Here is a 17,307-nt window from a genome sequence, read left to right on the forward strand (position 1 = left end):
CTTTCCGTGGCGGCATCGCCGCCACGGAAAGGCATTGACAAATGCCTATTCTAATATGGCTGGCGGTGTCTGATAGACACCGCCACCATGTTCTCCCTTTTCCGCCCCGGCCGGGGCGGAAAACAGGCGGGCGGTCTTTCTCACCGCTGCTGTCCCCTCCGCCATCGTAATATGGCGGGGGGGAATGCAGGGAAGGATGTCGGGCGGATTGCCTCCGCCAGGGTGGCGGTGGCCACCGCTACCCTGGCGGAGGCAATCCGCCCGACATCCTAATGGGCCCCCTAGTGTCTACATAGGCATCTTCAGGTCTCTCAAGGCTCAAAGCTGTCCTTGCAAGAAGGACAGAATCATCAGCATAAAGTAATGTTTTGATGAAGTTTAGGCCGATTTTTGGGCAATCTAGACCCTTTTTTAATTAATGGGCCTCTAAGCTATTTTGTATAAACGAGAAATAGGGTCAGTATACAGCCCTGGCGGACTCACTTCAGTGAGGCAATTGAGTATGTTCTCTCATCGACATTGCCGTAGCATATTTTAACTGTAGTATTACAATGTAAAGTCCAGAGCATTGTGTTCCTCCACCCCCATATCTCCAGTCATATGCCACAATCTGTCATGATTGACAGTATCAAATGCACTAGATAAGTTCATGGAGGCCAGATGTAAAGAGCACTTCATGGACATAGTGTATTTACTGACTATCAGTGATAGATTCAGGCACTGTTCCGTTGGGCCCATTCCCCGCCTAAAACCATATTGTGTTTTAGAAAGCACATTATTTGCAAAGGCCCACTCTTCTAGCTGGGCCAAGAGGACCCTACCCAGGACTTTTATGTTGCATCTATTTAAGATGTTGGCCTGTACCAGGCCGGGTCATTCCTGTCTCCTTCCTTGAAGATAGGGACCACTGTAGCGTCTTTCCATGAAGCAGGCAGGGGACCTATGATAGGATCCCTAAAGATATTTGGTAAAATAGATGCCCAGAGTTGGGGTTGTCCTTGAACAAGTCAAGGGGAACATCATCCAGGCCGTGTGCTTTGAGATGGATGCCTTGAGTTTTTGCTGCCCCCACCTCCTTAACAGAAAGGAATTGACTAACCTTCAGGGCTTGTTCCCTATCTTCAATCATAGTGACATCCATATGCTCAGAATTTAAGGCTATTTTTAAAGGGTTAAAGATATGCGAATAGTGTGATACCCAGGTGTCCCTTGATGTCAGGGAATTCATTTTCTGTGTAAAGGTATTTAAGAACACCAGGCGGTTAATGACTTTCCAGAATTTATTTATATCCTTCAAGTCCCTGGCAGCCACCAAATCTGCCCAGGCCTCTGTCCTAAGAACCAACTTTCTCTGGGCTATCACCGCCTTGTATTTCTTTCTCAATGCCCGGACTGTGGCGATTCAAGTTGGAGATTGGGTAAGAGTTAAAAAACCTGGCATTTATGGAAAGGGTGGAGAAAAATTCTTCCAGCCTCTGTGTGTAGAGAAAGTACTGTGCAATTCAGTTTTGTTGAGTGATGGAAAGATTTGGCACTTGGGGCGTATTTCCCAATATAAGGGAGAAAATAGGCATACCAAGTCAAGTTTCACTGTAGTGAATACCCTTTGTTCAGATTGGTTCTTGTGCGATAGCAGTCATAGGGTGTTGACTGAAGATGATGGTGCAGAAGAAAGTAGGAGTGGTGAGAAACGTTTGCAACAAGTGGTTGATAATGGCGACGAGCACCCAGAGATGGAACAATTACCTCAAACTCAGATCCAACCCTAATCTCCTTTTGTTCCAGAAACAGTTAAAAACTCTTCTGTTCCATGTCCACCATTAATGTTTTCCTAGTCAACCCTCTTTTGTTCAGTAAACATACCTTCTATCAGCGCTTGGACGCCCTTGGGCAGCAACCGCGCTTTACAAATACCCATTTCATTTCATTTCATTTCACCTTTTACTTCTAAAGTAAGTGAAGGGGAAAGAATGCGTAGGTTGGATCGAAATATTATTACACAAAATAAATTACAAGATTTTTCCTGCAATTAATTATGCATTTTTTCTTGTAAGTTGTATTGCTTAGTATATATATATATATATATATATATATATATATATATATATATATATATATGTAGTGAACAAGGCGGGAGCAAGCCGCCGAAACGCTTCTAAGCAGCAAATGAGCCATTAAATATCGTTTGGATTATGATTCACGGAGTCAGCGCCTTATTTTGATGGAAAGTTTGGTTTGGTGACAATATAAATATATATATATATATATATATATCGATACACGCTCGCTTAATTCAAAGCTGGTGGTTACTTCACTTGATTTATTGGCAGACCCCCTACCCCATAGAAAGACAAACGCGTTTCGCCGTAAAACGGCTTCCTCATATATCCATCAAATGTTGCCCCTCAAAGACGAGTCCTCACACCAAAATTCAGTGACTGCCTTCTCGACGCTCCCCCTCGATTTTCAATGGTGTACTAGAGCGGGGCATTGTGGTTCTTGTGGTTTGCTAGTAGTCCCCTTCAGTGGGGTTGCAGCAACTCCTGAATTTGATAGGGGAGCCGCCCTCCAGTGGGCCGATGAGCTGAGACTCTCGTTTGCAAGGGGATACAGTCCCAGTTTGAGTGGAGCATGGTGGAACCGTTCCAGATGCCTGCTTCCCCTGATTTTGGGGCGGTGCGTATACTCTACAGCTGGGACTGCCGTTAAATAACCATCAAATGTTGTCCCTCAAAGACGAGTCGGCACACCAAACCGGGTAGGTTACTGTCCATTTATTGCCATTCAAGCAAGCGTTTCAGCGCAGCCTCTGCTCTCCTTTTCACTGCCGACGCGTTTCTGAGAAAACATCCTCCTTCTTCAAAGGCGCTTACGTGATGATGAAGGTCCGCAACGCTGCCACAAGTTCAGATTCAGTGACTGCCTTCTCGGCGCTCCCCCTCGATTTTCTATGGTGTACTCGAGTGGGGCATTGTGGTTCTTGTGGTTTGCTAGTAGTCCCCTTTAGTGGGGTTGCGGCAACTTCTTAATTTGATAGGCGAGCCGCCCTCCGGTGGGCCAAGAGCTGAGACTCTCGTTTGCAAGGTGACACATATACATATATTGTATGTCCTTCTGCAATTAATTATACGTTCTTTCTTGCTTTGTGTGTGTATACATATATAATGTATTTATTATGTATATCTTTTATTTTCATTAGGGGAAGGATGTGTTGTAATTAGAAGTGTATTATCGTGGGCTTAGTGTTATGTAGTAATCTTATCCCTGATTGTCCCTTTAGAGTTCCCTTAGTGTATGGAATCTAGTAGTTAGGATTGTATAAGGTAGAAAAGAATGTTGGAAGGAGAGCTGTGAAGGACATGGCAGTGGTTGGAAGTATGCATCGCACCTTCCTCGCAGGTGTCAAATTACATAATAAAGCATTTCGCTTTACTATTCGTGTGGCCTCCGTTACTACAATGACATGATGGCTTTAAGATGAATTGGTGATATTTCCAGATGTTACGGTTTTCTACATAGGTGGCCTCTATCTATGCTGTGAAATGCCTTCTTCAAATCAATGAAACAGTCAAATAAGTACTTCCATTTGTCTTGGCTTTGTAGAGGAGTGAGAAACATTATCTATTGCACTGATGTCTGTTCTGATACTGTCTGAAACCAGATGATGTTTTGTGTTTCATCCCATATGCTTATCTCCTTGAGCAATGATTGAGCTTAATATTTTGAATCAATGACTAGTTGTATTATTCTGGTTTTGAATATGAACTGACCTTTTGAGTGCGATGCAATAACAATCATCTCCACGAATCAAGGATCAGATCAATACATTTATATAGCAGTAAAATAAAGAGGATGCCCAATACTGCGGGTTTAATTTAAATGCTGCCATTCGCATGCTGTTTGGGCCTGGAGCAGAATCTTTCCTACTGGAATTGATGATTATTAATATTTTACCTGTTCTAGCCAACCTAAATGTTGTGTGGGGCTTCCTGGGAGTTGTCCCGCTCTCTTGGTCTGGGAACTCATTATGAGGCTCATTAGGATGGCTGACGGACCTGTGTCCGTTCGCCAGCCCCGAGGTGGAGGGACCGTCCGCGGGGGCAGTGGTGGTCCCTCCGGTGCAATTAGGATGTGACCGCCACCCTGGCGGTCACATCCTGTATCTTTAACCTTGCGGCGGTTGCTGCTTGAAGCAACACCCGCTGCCAGGTTAAAAAGGCATGTTTTACATTTACATGCACAAAGCGGCAGGCACCGCGCGGTGCCTGCCGCTTTGTGCATGTAAATGCTGGAGGGTACCATAGGTACCTCCATGTGCACCCCCACCCCCGACACCCTGGGGGCCCGCAACGGGCCCCCAAACACCAAAGACCACATGCTTTTCCACGGATGAAGCACCTGCGCGCCAGTGAGAGGTACCGGTCCGGACCTGATATAATGTTTAGCAGCCTACTCCACAAACCCCGAAATAAAAGACTGTGGGGCATATTATCAAGCCTGTGCGCTAAAATTATCGCCGCTTTATCGGCCGAAAACGGCCGATAAAGCGGCGATAATGGGCTTGATAATATGCTCTGTGGAATTCCAATCGAAGCCCATGTTAGATGTCTTCACATCTAACATGTGCTTCGATTGGAATTCCATAGAGCATATTATCAAGCCCATTATCGCCGCTTTATCGGCCGTTTTCGGCCGATAAAGCGGCGATAATTTTAGCGCACAGGCTTGATAATATGCCCCTGTATTCTCTATTGATGTCTTTTAATAAACCAGAAACACGTGTCTAGAGATCAGCACTATCTGCCCCAATCTTGCTGAAATACTCGAAAATATTGGAGCGAGCTACAAGAGACTGCATTTCCCAGAATGCCTGGGGCGTACCTTACCTGAGAGGTCAGCGGTGTGCTCCCAAATCCTGTTGTCTGTTTAAAGTACTTCTGTGAGTCATTGAGCTAACAAGCTCGTGGATTAAGCACCTGCGCGCCAGTGAGAGGTACCAACCTGATATAATGTTTGGCAGCCTACTCAGAAAACCCCAAAATAAAAGACTGTACTCTCTACTGATGACGGTTAATAAACCAGAAAGACATGTCTAGAGATCAGCACTATCTGCGCCAACCTTGGTAAAATACTCGAAAATATCGGTGCGAGCTACAAGAGACTGCATTTCCCAGAATGCCAGTGGCGAACCTTGCCTGAGAGGTCAGCGGTGTGCTCCCACATCCTGTTGTCTATTTAAAGTACTCCCGTGAGTCATTGAGCTGACAAGCTTGTGGATGAAGCACCTGCGCGCCAGTAAGAGGTACCGAACATGATATATTGTTTGGCAGCCTACTCAGCAAACCCCAAAATAAAAGACTGTATTCTCTACTGATGACGGTTAATAAACCAGAAACACGTGTCTAGAGATCAGCACTATTTGCGCCAACCTTGGCAAACTACTCGAAAATATCGGAGCGAACTACAAGAGACTGCATTTCCCAGAATGCCAGGGGCGAACCTTGCCTGAGAGGTCAGCGGTGTGCTCCCACATCCTGTTGTCTATTTAAAGTACTCCCGTGAGTCATTGAGCTGACAAGCTTGTGGATGAAGCACCTGCGTGCAAGTGAGAGGTACCAAACCTGATATAATGTTTGGCCGCCTACTCAGCAAACCCCAAAATAAAAGACTGTATTCGCTACTGATGACGGTTAATAAACCAGAAAACACTTGTCTAGGATGCGCTATCTGCGCCAACCTTGGCGAAATACTCGAAAATATCAGAGCGAGCTACAAGAGACTGCATTTCCCAGAATGCCAGGGGCGAACCTTGCCTGAGAGGTCAGCGGTGTGCTCCCATACCTTGTAGTCTATTTAAAGTACTCTTGTAGTTTTTTACCCCTAGCTCTGCCGACCCCTAGGGAAACCTAGCAAACCTATACATGTTTTTTAAACTAGACACCCAGGGAAATTCAGGATGGGGTGACTTGACTGCCTCTCACCAGGTTCTATTACCCAGAATCCCTTGCAAACCTAAAACATTGACAAAAAGACAAATTTTTCTCAAATTTCTGTGGTGGAAAGTTTTGGAATCTGCGTGGATCCACAAATTTCCATCCACCTCGCGTTCCCCAAAGTCTTAAGAGAAAAATGGTACCTCACTTGTGTAGGTAGGCCTAGTGCCCGCGACAGGAAACAGTGCAAATCGCAAAGTGAACACAGCACAATTTCGCAGCGAAAAATGACCTTTTGTTGGCATATTACCTAGCTGTAGCTTTTTAACCCTAGATCTGCCGGCACGGAGGGAAACCTAGCACACCTATATATTTCTGAAAACTATAGACCCAGGGGAATCCAAAATGTGGTGACATGACTGGCTCACACCAGGTTTTATTACCCAAAATCCCTTGCAAACCTAAAATATTGTTAAAAAAAAGCATTTTCCTCACATTTCTGTGGTGGAAAGTTCTGGAATCTGTGTGGACCCACAAATTTCCACCCACCCCGCTTTCCCCAAAGTCTTCCAAGAAAAATGGTTTCTCACTTGTGTGGGTAGGCCTAGTGGTCGCGACACGAAATGGCGCAAAGCGCAACGTGGACACACCACAATTTCCCAGTGAAAAATTACCCTTTTTTGGCAAATTACCTAGTTGTAATTTTTTAACCCTAGATCTGCTGGTACCTAGAGAAACCTAGCAAACCTATACATTTTTGAAAACTAGACACTCAGGGAAATCCAGGATGGAATGACTTGACTGCCTCTCACTAGGTTCTGTTACCCAGAATCCCTGGCAAACCTAAAATATTGTAAAAAAAAACATTACAACATTATACCCACTTTACTTTAAGGCATGGAGTCCGGCGCTGTATTACACTTTTACGTCTTGGGATACTCCCTCATAAGTTGTTGACATCTAAATGGAACTTTCAAAAGAACATTACTAGTGAATGTGAACTATGTAAAAGAGGAATACAAAATCTAAACCCTGTCTTATTTATATGTCCGAATCCGATAGTAGTTGAGGCCAGAAAGCGCTATTTAAAATTAATATAGTTCAGATACAATAGCTTATCAGTGGAGAGTTTAAGTATGTTATGTAAATCTCCATCAGACTCATTTGTTTGTCATAATCTGTTTACATTTTTTAAATCGTTTTAAAGATTATATTGAAAAATTCATTTTATACTATAAATTTTAAATGTTTTATCAGAAAATAGTTGATTTAGCAGAGACCTAAATCAAATAAATACAATTTAAATTGAAACTGAATTGGGTGGGGGCTGCCCAAAACGGGCATGTTAATCCCGACCCTAATTAAAATTTACCAAAAAAATCCCTGGCGTATAGTGGGCTTTGCGCCCCCCAGGGGGCAGAAAGGCTGTAATTTGTGCGGGGAGAGGTGGGGGGGGTTGGCATGCCCAATTTGGCCAACCCTCACCCTAATTCAGATTTGCCCCAAAAAATCCCTGGCATCTAGTGGGCTTTTTGCCCCCCCCAGGGGGGCAGATTGGGGGTTACTTCCCCCATCTGCCCCCCCAGGAGGGGCAGAAAGACTGATATTTTTCTGGGGGGCATTACCATGCCCTTTTAGGACAGCCCCCACTCCAACGTCAAATAACAAAAAAAATAATCCTGGGGGGCAGAAAGACTGACATTTCTCTCTGGGGGGTGGGGGCATTGCCATGCCTTTTTTTGGGCAGCCCTCACCCCAATGTAAATTAAAAAATATCCCGGATTTCTAGTGAACTTTCTCCCCCCCCCGGGGGGGCAGATTGGGGGCTACTGCCCCATCTGCCCCCTAGGGGGGGCAGAAAGACTACATTTGGCTGGAAAAACATGGGGGAGCGAAGGCTCTTGCCCAAGGGGCAGCTCCCCCCTCCCTGGCGATTGTGGGTGGATCCCTGCTTGGGGATCGCCCTCCTGGGGTGATCCCCAAGCAGGAATCCACTAGGGAAAAGTACTATTAGAAAGGGGAGATTCCCTCCTTTCCAACAATACCTCTCCCAAGTGTTTCGGTGCTCGGGGGGCTGAGATAGCCCCATGAGCACTGAAACACTGAAACTAAGTTTCAGTTTCGTTTTGCTTCAATGACGATAGCACGCCATGTGTGCGATCGTCATTGCAACAAAAATAAACATAGGCCTGGGGAGGTTAGGGGAGCTCTTCCAGACCTCCCTGCAGCGGAGGGATTCTCTGAGCATGTGCTCATGACGGAATAGCTCCGTCATGTGCACAGCAGCACTTGTGCTTCTGACGGAACCATTCCGTCATGAGCACTGAAAGGGTTAAAGAGTCTTATCTTTTATTGTGTAGAATTTCTAAGAAGGTCTCTCACTGCTTATCTTTGAATTGCTTGGCTGTTGAGGCCTCTAGAACATTCCATAAATCATCTTCTTTTTTAATCGCTTAATGTGGCTGCTCATCAGATTTAAATTGAGGTCACCTGTAATGAAGGGCATTGTTTTAGTTTTGTTTGTAAAGAATTTAAATATGGTGCCACATTATTTAACTCTTTTGCACATGATCTATGAACTCGGACTGAGAAATATTCATGATTACTATTTGCTTAAAAATTGAGCAGATTAGTTTAACTTGATCAGAACCGCATATATCTATGGAGTAGCAGAGATTTCTTCAATAACTTTGAGGTTGTTACACCTCCAGCTAGTCTAGATTGATTTGTGTTGCTGCCCTGGTTGCTGGCCAGATGAAACATTCAAAACCAGGGAGATCCATAGGTTCTGAGCTCCAAGTCTTCTGGACCCAAATAATATTAAAGTTGGACAGTGCTTAATTTAGGCAGTGGTTGCTGGTTGGGGAACCGGCACTTATTTTTAAGACTGGCACTTATTTTTCTGCTTAGATATTTACTGAGAGCAAGAGAGGGAAGACTCATAAATTTGTATGAGGGAGGAAAAGAAAGATGGGAAGAATGTCAAAAAAGGACCCTGCAAGAGTGAGAAAGGGACAGGGAGTTGCAGGAGTGAAACAGAGACAGGGAGTATATGTAGTGGATTAAAGAGGCATGAGGTGGATTTTAAGACTAAGTACCTTGGTATTCAGCCCTCGCCATTGATTTGCACTGGCCACCTGTTTCTAAGCAGCGCTTCGAGCACCAGCACTCTTTCTTTTACAAATGAATCCAGATAAATAAACAAGTGCATTATTTTGGGTTATAATGGTTTCCCAGCCTGCTATGTTTCAAGAATAAATCATAAGTGCGGAAATTTTATTCAGTTTTTTAGTTTCTTTATGCCACATATTGTTGCATAGTTACTCTCAATGAATTCATAATTGACTCCTTGCATTACCCACCTTGTTCATATGCAGGGATGCAGACAGATCAATAACTATATATATATGTTGTTGATAGATTTTTATTTGTTAGTTTGCAATGGCTTGCCTTGGATATGGTAATCATGGGAGAGCGTAGTTTTTATGTAACACATTTATGAGCAAAGTGTGATTTACATTGTTAAATAATGTGTGCATAATATTCATATAATTTGCAGTAAGTTACGGCATTTTGCCATTATGAGCCACGCTCGTGTTAACATGCTATCTAACTTTTAAAGTTAGCCACATTTCTATTGCCATTTTGAATGCATTTTATACGTCAAAGGCTAAGAGGCCTACACATTTAATTTCTGTTTGTTTTGCTTGTTAAGTGTTTATTCCACTGCAGATGCTGTGCTTTTCCAAATGCCTTTCTAGCTAGTAAATAGCTTATTTTTATGTATTGGACAACTGATAGTTAGGTTCTCTTCGAAAGAAGGAGAAGATTCTGTAGTGATGTCCCTCTGGGCTCACTTTGGTTCTCCCTTAGTTCAGTGTATTAGATGATTAGGCTGCTTCTGCTTGCACAGCCAACATAATGTTTTTGATTTTGTGACTATTTTAGAGATACAGTGTACATGTTGTTTTATTATTCAGTGACTCTTGTTGGGATTCACTCTGAACATTTTGTGAAAGGTCATCTAGAATACATTACACCATGTTGTACTGTTTCTGCTTGGTTAGTAGCCGCTACTGATGTTTTAGACGTAACACAGTAGCCCAGCTGCAGCTTTTCACCACACTAGTTTTATGATATCAACTGTTTGCCCTTTTGGGGGCAGAGAGGAGAATTCCGGCAGAGAGACCTGTCCTGAAATAAACGCAACTCAGGTAAGAGGTCCGTTGCTAAGCCCAAGTATCACTAATATTTCTCTTTGCTTAAGCCGAGACAGATAGATAATTTGCCATGGTTGGGTTGTTTATTGTTTACAGTTTGTTACTAATGTTGATTACTTTGCTTAGTTGTATTTGCCCACTTATTGCAGCACATCTGCTTCACAATAGTCTATGATAGTTTCAATAAATGTATTGTAATCTTTCATCGTGTCTTCCCTTTGTTTACTAAGGGCATTCATGAGTGAGAGACGAAAGGTGAGATCTGTTTTCATGGTTACTTTGGGGACTAGAGAGACATGTTCTAGGTTTGCCAACCGTCCCCTTTTTTATTTTGACCCAGGTATGCGAATATAAGTTGATGATTGCTCCCAATAGGTTAGGAGGGGCACCCCAAGAATGAGCTGTAATGTTGCAAACTGGTGCTGTGTTTAATAATAATAGTATGTGTTCCTTAGACTAGAGATGAGATGTTTGTTGACTTAGAACTGAGAAGATCTTTTTCACCTCTGCTGATCTCCACTTCCCAATGCAAAGGCGTAATGCCTAGACATTCATATTCTCTCATCAGGAAACTTTATTTGGCTTTCTGAAGCAAACACTTTACTTTAATTGGCTAACCAAATGTGTTTTTCTGTCATATCCCTTCTTAATTTAGAGAAGGGGTTTCCTTTTTGAAACACACTTTTAGCATATTTTGTATTCTTTGTGTAGTTCTAGTTAATGTTCTGAGTTTACTTATCTTGAAATATTGACTTATGGACCATTTAAACCTGTAATAATGATGCTTAAAATCTGAAAAACGTAATGAATTAATGACCTGAGTTTAACTAAAGTTGTGAATAAATCCTTTTAAATTCACTACAATACTCTACTGTTTCTTGTGGAGTCCAGTTGGTCTTCACTGTTTATGGAAATTAATGTAAATGATTGCTCCTAGATCTCTCTCCAAGTTGATTAAAAAGGCCTGTCAACAAGGAGCATGGTTTGCAAGATGATTACACCGATGTTTTAGATTTAGTGATCCCCGCTCAGTCTTCTTTTTTAACAGGATTGGATTGTTCCAGACCTGATACTGTTTCAATACCGCTGGGCATTCAGCCACATTTGACAGCTTCAGAGGATACTGCAGGATTTGAAGTGTAGGATAACACTCAGGCTCTGGATATAATACTAATATGCCCTAATCAACAAACCGATTTTTATATTCTAAGAAAAACGCAGCTTGCTCTTTCTTAACTAGAGCAAATGTTGTGTGTTCCTGCTTTTCACCAGACAACGCCTTGATAAATGCTGCTAAGAGAGGCATTTGTTTTGAGTTTAATTGTTGGAGAGCCGGTACAAGTGTGGTAAAATTCCCTTTGGTTAAAATGTCAAATGGGCTTTTAGAAGAGTATTGTGAATTTAAATAAATTGAAGTGCCATTCACAGGAGAAATTTTAATTGAATCTTGCCTGGAATAATGGATACATAAAATGTAAATTGTTATTAGTATGCCTTCTACATGCTGTGATATCTCCTGTGTTTTCCTTTACGTCCGTACACATTTCTTCTTCTGTTATGCCCTGATTTGGGTTTTCAGGCCTGGAAGACCTGGCAGGTTGGACCTGTGAACATTTTGCCACCATGTGCATGTTTTGTGGTTTACAATTATTAAGAGCGATGCAAATTCACTCCTGTCGAGCTATCAATGGGACACTGAATCAGGGAGGTGCCTCTTTGAAATGCTTATTTTTATGTTTCTGTTAGACATTTCTCTCTCCCCCACCTGGCTATTTATAATCCTCCCTGCTCTGGAGAGATATGTTCATCTTTTTTTCTTGGAAATATATGTTGCCTTGCTCAAGCTCGGATCCCGTTCTGGATACTAGAGGTTTAAACGTTTTGCATTCTACTTTCCCTCAAACTCGGCAACTTGTGGTCGTTCTGGAGGGCGTTATCTCTGAGTTTGTTTTCTGAGGTTTCAGTTAGCTCCTTCTTCCATGCTCCTTTGGAGCTTGGACCACATATCTTTAGGATTGGGTATAAAGGCGTCTGATTTATTGTTGATTTTAAATCTGCAACTCCTTGAGCTAATCCATACTGTTTGTTTAATATCCTCTTATTCTTTTTTTTGATAAACGGGTGACAAACTCTGAATCTTGTGTTGATGGAATTTCAGCTTTATATCTCCAGTTGGACTCTGTTCTGTTTCTGATTCCTTAAATAATGATGCCTTAGGGCTGTTTCTACAAACCACAAGCAGGTGTTTTACAAGTGAATGCATTAAGATTGACGGAAGGTGGTGTATTTCTGCACCCACTGTGATGGTTTTCAGATCATTTGTAAGTAACAATATTTCTATCAAATAACTTTGAGAGCAGCTCTGTTTTCCTTGCTCTTCATTTAATATTTTTCGTTTATTTAAGTCGCATCTGAAATCTTGCACAAAAATATGTTTAGAATAGGTGTATGGATATAAAATATTAATGAATATGAGCCATTGTTTTTCACAGCCTTTCCTTGGAGCTAAATATTTATGGCGTTAAGTAGCTTTCAGTTTTTCCTGAAAAGGATACTTGGATGTCTAGTGTGATGAATAGTTTTGATAAGGCAAAAATAAAACCGTGATGCTGAATCATTCATGGTCTTGTCTCGTGATGAAGGAATTATTATTGCTGACCAGCATAATTTGTAAAAAAAAAAAGAAGTGCCAGGGCTCTCGTCAGGAGGACACTGCAACTTGCGCTACACATTTCCCTTGCTATGCTGCCAATAATAGTAACAACACAACTACTAATCATCACACTCCTACAAGTGTGACAATTCGGACTATTTCAGGCCCCCAAAGCTACAAGAATGCCTTGGGCGGAAAGTAATAGTTATTTTAATGTGTTTTGAATCAATAATTAAATGTTGTTGTGGTCATATCTAAATTAGTCAGCCAGCGCCCCTTGTGGCAGACCGTCACAAGCGCTGGTGTTGACAATTAAGTGCTTGTGCCGAGAGCACTGGAAACTACCGGCTCAAATTAAGCACTGCTGACCATATAAATGAAGAGTAGTCCCACACTAATGATCGATTATTCTTCATCCAGAATTTCTTCTACGGACAGCTTCCGGTCACGTAGGATGTAGATCCTCCACCCTTCATTTGTGCTCTGGGAGCCTGCTACCAGGGTTTGTAATTGTCCGAGCTATGTGCTATGGATGGCATTTTATGATACCAATTTGAGTATTATGGCAACCATATTATACTCTGTGTCATCACCTTTTTCCATAAACACATATGTAAATATATGTTGGCATGCAAAAGATAATTTTGTCAGGGAAAGTGTTTACAATTGGTGCATGGACTAGGTAATGGAAGGCAGAGTAAGTCAAGGGTGAATATGTAATACCTGTTCTCCCACCGCACCTGGATATGGGTGTTACTATATGGAAATGAACCAAACTTCTGTTTGTTATTGCTCCCTTTCATTTTGGTAGGCAGGATTTTAAGGTTAGAATCCTCCATTAGAAACAAGGTTCATCAGCACATAGTTCAAAACGTACAAAAAGATGAACTGCATAATGGTGAGAAATTAAGAAAATAACAAAAAATTGGTATTTAACACTTGATAAGATATTGGTACTTGGCACTACTCTTCACAAGTAAGATATCAGCATCCCAAACATAAAGAAGCACCTGAGAGGTATTTTGCATTATATCATTATGTTATATGCAGTACATAGGTTGGTCCTGTGTAGCTCCTAGGATGACTCAACATATCACACCCTTGGTGTTTTATAAGGGCTACCAATGGGTGCCTTCTGTCACTGCTGCGGGGATCACATATGGTGCTCCTTTTATGGTTTAATAGAGCCTCCAATGGGTGGGCCCTCTGTCAGTTATGGGTGGACTTCTTGTAACCTACTTACTTGGTGATATAACTGCACTACCATGGATGGGCCCTGTGACACTCTCAGGTTGACTCCATATAGGGCTCCTTTGGTGGGTTACCAGCACTTTCAATGGTTGGGCACTCCGTTGCTTCTTGTTGAACTCCCCCAAACTCCACACCCTGGATTTGCTGTGGCTATGTGTTGACGTGCAAGCAAAGGATGCTGGGTACTGGACAGCTCAACTGCATACCCAGCAAGGTGGCGGATCTATGTGGAACCACTTCCTGGAGTGTGATCCTGTCTTTATTGCTTACTGCATTTGTCAACCTTTCATTAGTTTTTAATTACTAATAGAGGGCGCAAAGGGCCCTTAAACCCCGGGCTCATCATTCAAAAGCTAGGAAAACGAGATAGTGCACCAAAATGCAGGCACGAATGATGGTAATATAGGTCACTGGGCCAGGCTGGGACCTTGAAGACCTAAATATGGCACACACCACACAGGTCCTATTTGTAGGAAGACACAAGAGGACCCTAATGCTAAAAGCCTTTCTCTTTATTTTTTCTATACAAATACAGTATGTGGCTACAGGTACTACTCACATTCGTGGACCTACGGAGCACTATTAAGTACCAAGATATGTATGTACTGTTTCCATGCATATTATGTGATATATTTGAGTGGATGATATGAGGACAACATCCTGTGTGAAGTTTAGAGGTGTTCACTTATTTATAGATCATAGCTCCAACTGGACGATCCCGCCATTAAATTCATATTCTCACGGGCTGGACTTGGCATAGAGATAAGGTTAATGGCTAGAATTAACAGCATACATTATGGTGTGTTAGCACGATGCCGGAGATTGGCGCACACAGATCTTCTTAGTGTCCTAGGAGCAATTAGGCTAACTTTTAAAAAATAATTTCAGATATGGTGGATCTGACACCAAGTAGGTGAACATTTTTTGTAATGCATGGTACGTGACTGTAATGCACCTGACACATTTTGGATAAGTGTGTAAGGAGTGTACTCAGGGAGTGAGATTTCCGGTCCTGGTGAAAGCCACAGGGAAGGGTGGCAGAAACATGTAGACCAGATCAAAGAAGAAAGTTAGGACCTCAACTCCCCTCTAAACTTCCCACTTTTTCTTTCCTACATTTTAACCATTCCGACTGGGGCATTTATTAAAACAGTTGCTACCAGCCAGGTATTTTTAACAGAAACCCTCCCTACTATTTCTTCCATATAATCTGATATTATTTATTGCTCCTGTGTAGCCTCATTGGTTGCAGCATGCATCATTCCACAGCGGAATGGGAAGGAACCCAATGATGAAGCAGGCCACCAAGGGGAAACCTAGTGGGCGAGGGTTCTATAAAAAAGCATTTCTGCTTTATTCATAAGAAGGCGGCCTGGATAGTCCATATGATAGAGTAGGGTTCTCTGTGCATAGTATCTGAGTTACAGAGATGGATTAAAAACAAAGTTTTTGGCATGTTCAAACTGCTCATTAACAATAGCATTTGAAAGTATAGCAACAGTAGTTAGCAACCATATATGATAATTTCAATTTGAGTCACTGTATGCTGCCAATGCAGCCAAAATACATTGTGTTACAAATAATTCATCATTAGGGTTCATATTAAAGCAGTATTAAATTTGGTCCAGCAAAGGCCCCAGATTCACTCATGTTTTTGAGGCCACGCCTTGGATGGTATTTGTAAGATTCTAAAGCATGCACCTATCTAAACCTTTCATCTAAAGTGCATCAGTATATCAGTTTTGGCAATATCCCATTTAGCAATCAGCCGACCCAATTTATTCAGTGTTTACATATTCCGGTCATCATCAAGGTCCTCTGCCAGACTGAGGACAGTGATTTAACTGAACTGGTTTATGTGGTGCTGTGTAGTGATGTTTATTTCTCTGGCCAGCATTTTAGTGCCCAGCTAGTTGACCTAGACTATCCTTCTTGGCACCCTTAATTTCTCAAAACGTTCTAGGCTATTGTCAAGACTGATCTATAAAATCGGGAGACATTTTTACAGGTTATCAAATATTAACTTTGCTTTTGCCTTTAGTGGGTTGAAATCCGGTCTTAGCTGAAGTTATTTATAAAAGTGTGATGTGTGCAGCTGGCATTTGGATTACTTTTTGACAAATAATTTCACAGCCCAGTGGAACATTATGTCCACCACTTTACCTATGCCTATGAGCTCCTACACAGTGATGCCAATGGAGCGGTTGAAAAAACTGTGTGGTTTTCACAGGGAAATGAGAGTAGGGACTCTGGAGGATGTTTGAGGTTATGGAAGGTCCTCCAGTTCCAAGGGAGGCCGTGCCTTCTTCTCCAGTGTTGCTGGGAGGGATTGGACAGGGGTATGGGTGTGTGTGCTCTCTCCCTCTACCTCTGCCTTCAAGATTTGTGTTTGTAAATGGTTTTGAACCAGCAGTGTTTTTGGTGTCGGTAATCCCTGGTCCAGAACCAGCAGATAACCTGTAAAAAAGCTGAACAGATACCACTCAGATACTCATAATCAGAACATTCTGTCGTAATTTGACAATGGCCGAGTTAGCGCATAGCTGTGCTACACGTTTTCCCCTTAACTTGACTATACTCAAAACCGCCATTTTGTGTATTACGGCGGCCATTTTAGAGAATGAGCGGCCTCGTGGTCAGCATGCCCTTTAGTCTGTTGTCCGTACTACTGACCACTCGACTTTGCCCAGCAACAGGCTATTTTTAGCAACGGTCAAGCCTGTACATGCGCAGTTCCAACTGACCAGTCACCCCTCAGGAATGTTCCGCCAAAACTGACCAGTGGGGTTGTAACCCCTCCCATGAGTTGGCTGTGTTCCAAAAATGACCATATATGTACATGAACTCTGTAAACCTTGTACCGCCTATCTTTTTATTGCTTGTAAATTGTATAAAAGAGGGACTCACACCAACGTTCGGTGTGATACTTCTTGCATTACCGAAGGGTGCTGTAGGAATGTACCACCACCCCATGGGGTCTTAATAAACTTGTTCTTTGTACTTTTCAGTTTCCGTGCCAACAGTTCTTTCAGTGTAAGTGGGTTATCTACGGAGCATGTAGGGGATTGGGAACCCGATACCACAAATTGGCGACCACGAAGGGACTCATCGGCGACTCGGATGCCCGAAGGAGAGGTCGTGACGAAGGTTTGGAAACTCGCCATGGACGCGTACGCTGCCACCGAGTGACCCGAGTCTTGTCACCCACGGTGTTTTTTCCCTTCCTTCCGATCTGACCTTCCAGGTGGCG

This window comes from Lissotriton vulgaris, chromosome 3_1, assembly GCF_964263255.1.
Source record: "Lissotriton vulgaris chromosome 3_1, aLisVul1.2, whole genome shotgun sequence".
Lineage (NCBI taxonomy): Eukaryota > Metazoa > Chordata > Amphibia > Caudata > Salamandridae > Lissotriton > Lissotriton vulgaris.